The following is a 4,150-nucleotide window of genomic DNA, read 5'->3' on the forward strand; positions in this document are numbered from 1 at the left end:
AGCAAAATATTGTTCTAAGTGCTCAACTTCTAGAAGCCAATATTATACCAGGGTCTAAAAGTAGTTCAGCTGTCTCAATTCAATAGTGTGTGTAGCATTTAGTGCTGTGTTACTAAGGCAAATGTTTGCGTACGTAATGCTTATAGTAAAATGAACAATTTGCTAAATTCAACAATATTCTAGGAATATTGGATAACGTACAAATGCATTTTTAAAGGTAAACACCACTGTGAATATAAAACAAACCCAAAATCCAATAAGGAATTCAGGAAAAGTCTTTTTACTCAGTGGTCAGTATGTGGAAGTTGCTGTTACATTTAGCAATGGAGGCAAAGAGCACATAAAAACAGGATGAGGCCATTCAGTCCGTCAAGCCTGCCCTACCATTTAATATGATCACTGCTGAACATTTCAATGCCTTTTGTCCATCCCATCCCCATAACCCTGTACACCACTGGTAATCAGAAATCTATCGATCTCTATTTTTAACATACTCCAAGACTGAGCCTCCACAGCCCTCTGTGGTACAGAATTTCAAAGGTTTACAACACAGGTAAAATCATTTCTCCTCATATTATATCTATGTATAGCTCCCTGATTTCCAAATAATGCCCCCAAACAGGGGAAACATCATAACTGCATTTATCCCTTTACGTACTTTGTAGGTTTTAATGAGATCACCTCTTATTTTTTTTGAAGCTCTGGGCAAACCAGGCCTATATCCTCCAATCTCTCTTCATAGGTGCGTCCTGCCATCTCAGAAAAAAGTCTGGTGAATTGCATGTACTACTCCAGGCGTAGACTAACCAAGCTTTTATACAACTGAAGCAAGACTTCACTACCACTGTACTTAAATCCTTGTCCAACCAAGGCTAGCATTCTATAGCCTTCAGGGACTTATTGACAAGTCCCTTTGCACATTTACACTTTCCAGCTTCTAGCCATTTAAGAAATACTCTGTACATCTGTTTTTCCTACCAAAGTGGATAGCCTCTCACTTTTCCACATTACATTCCATCCACCATATTTTTACCCATTTAATAGACTTGTTTCAATTTTGCTAAAGCCACATTACATCATCTTCACAACATCCATCCCCCTTTAGCTTCGTACGATTTGCAAACTTGGAAATGTCACATTTGGTCCCCACCTTATAGTGAACAGCAGGTCCCAAGTGCTCGTCCTTGTGGTATCCCACTTGTCACAGCCTGCTAATGCCAGAAGGACCCATTTATTCCTTCTCTGTTTTCTATTAACCAATCATTAATCCATGCCAGTATATTGCCTCCTATGCCACACGCTTTAATTTTTCTAACCAGCCTCCTATTGCGGGCTTTATCAAAAGCTTTCTGAAAATCTAAATATACCACATCCTGTGGCTCTCCTTTAACAAAATTGTTAGTAACATATGCAAAATCTCCAACAGTTCATCAAAGATGATTTCCCATTCACACATCCATGGCTGACTATGCCCAGTCATATCATTATCAACCAGGTGTCTATTTATTCCCTCTTTTATAATAGATTTGATCATTTTCCCTCTTACCAATGTAATACAGTTTATCGTTCCCTGCTTTCTTCCTCAATCCATTCTTAAATGGTGCAGTGACATTTACCCCTTTCCAATCTACAGGAATCATTCCAGAATCTATAGAATTTTGGAAGACAATCAATGCATTGACTTTCTCTATGATCACCTCATTCAATTTTCTGGGGTGAAGACAATTGAATCCTGAGCATTTATGCTTTCCAGCCCCATTATTCTCTCCATTACAATCTTCTTGTCAGTGCTAATTTCCTTAAACTCCTCATTCCCCCTAGTCACTGGAAGATTGCTTGTGTCTTCTGCAGTGAAAACAGACACAGATTTAAATGTGAGCGAGATAAGTCGTGGTGAAAGGAACATAAGGATAGGCGCTAATGTGAGATGAAGCAAGCTGGAAGGAAGTCCACAAAACCATAATGTGTAGGAACAGTAGGCCATTCAGCCCAGCCATTCAATGACATCATGATTTAATAATCTTCAACTCCACTTTTCTGCCTTTTCCCTATAACCCTCCATTCCCTTACTATCTATCTCAGCCTTGAATATACTTAATGACCCAGACTCAACAGTCGTCTACAGTAAATTGTTTCACAAATTCACAGACCTCAATGAAGACATTCCTCCTTATTGGTCTTAAATACTTTCTCTGGTATTATGCCCTCTGGTCCTAAACTCTCCTACAAGAGAAAATGACCTCTCTGCATCTACACTGTCAAGCCACCCAAAGAACCTTGTCTGTTTCAATATGGTCACATTTCATTTTCTCAGTTCCAATGCATGTAGGCTCAATGTACTCAACCTCCCCTCAAAAGACAGCCATACCTGGGTATCAAGCTAGTAAACCTTCACTAGACTGCCTCCAATGCCAGTATATCTTTCCTTAGATAAGAGGCCCAAACTGTTCACAGTATTCCAGTTGTGTTCTGACTAGTGTCTTATATAGTTTGAGCAAAACCTCCCTACTTTTATACTCCATTCCCTTTGAAATAAAGGCCAATGTTTCATTTGCCTTGGTTATTACCCACTGAACTTGAATGCTAGCTTTTTGTGACACATGCACAAGGAATCCCAAATTCCTCTCTTACGTCGCTTTCTGCAGTCTTTCTCCATTTAAACGATAATCAGCTCTCTGTTCTTTCTGCCAAAGTGTATAATCACACATTTCTCCACATTATATTCCATCTGCAAAGTTTCTGTCCACTCACTTACATCCCTCATGTGGAACATAAATACTGGCCTAGGCCTGTTGGGTTGAATCGCTTGCTTCTATGCCGTATAAATCTAATAAGCTTTCTGTGCATCTACTCCTTGGTTTGGATATCCTTTTGAATTGCATGAAAGTTCTGCATTTCAACTGCAGCACAGGCAAAAGGAAAGAGCTTGTACAAAAAAAGTGATTTTTATCAGCATCTCGAACAGTACTGTCAGCAGAAGGAAGTGGCTAAGTGGCTAAGCTAAGAGGGATGGCTTAACAATAACAACTCAAGATACAACTGTTCGAGTATGAGCAGCTGCAAGAGTCTAGGTCGAGACAGATGGTTAGACAGAGTAAAAGTGCAGTTAAACAGACCTCGCATCAGAAAGAGTCCACACCCAATTGTGCTTTTTAAATGTTAGGCAATAATAAATGTTAACGGGTACCTAATGCCATCTGTTGGCTTTCACTTTTTTTGTGTACCAGGCTGCTGAAAGGTCGAGCTGATAATGTCACAAGGGAGAATGGTATCTGGGAACCCAATGATTTGTGCAAGTAACTATACATCTCCTTAACCAAAACAGAAAGTTAGACCGGAAAATTAACAGCACAAGCACAGAAAACATAAATTACAGTAAGAGAACACAAAACCAAATCAGGTACAAAAGGAGAAACAGAGAAAGAAAAAATAGATTGAGAGAAAAAGAGATGGAAAGGGAGAAAAAGCAAACATTTAAACCATAATATTTTAAAAATCTGAGTACTGACGTGTGAATACGACTTTTGTTTGGCTAATGGTTATGTAGAAGACTCAGAATTAAGACGGATAATTTGACTTCAACTGGAACTTTTACTCCAAACCCATTTTTTCTTCACTTTCATGTAGAGCTTACAGGATTATTCTTTTTAAAGGTATCTTCAGATAAAATCAAGGTTTGAGAGAGCAATAGCAAACTGAATTGTGTAACGTTGATTTCCCACAGTCATTGTTCTACAGCTGCTATCCTCTGGGCCTATCGGAGGTCACTATAGAAAAGACAGGTTGGGCTTAAAGTGTGTGTGGACAGCCACATACTTGTTTTCGTAATCAATCTCCAGTACATTTTTCAATGAGTGAAACAATAAATATTGAGAGTGTCTCTTCAGTTCTTCAAATAATGGATGATCTGTAATTCTTGCAATTGTCAACTTCCTGTAATTACACATCATTTTTATTCTGTTATGTCATTTCCATCTTTCACGGAGGTCCTTGAGGTGTTACCTTCGCCTGCAATAGCTGCGACCCAACTATATTTGGCAGCACTGAGAATAGGCCACCGACCCTGCTCGAGTTTCAGTTCTAAACACATCCCTGCAAATTACAGATGAGCTTAGATACAGCCTCAGCTTTCATCCATTTTTGTTCCAAG

The sequence above is a fragment of the Rhincodon typus genome, chromosome 13 (genome assembly GCF_021869965.1).
Source record: "Rhincodon typus isolate 14 chromosome 13, sRhiTyp1.1, whole genome shotgun sequence".
Classification (NCBI taxonomy): domain Eukaryota; kingdom Metazoa; phylum Chordata; class Chondrichthyes; order Orectolobiformes; family Rhincodontidae; genus Rhincodon; species Rhincodon typus.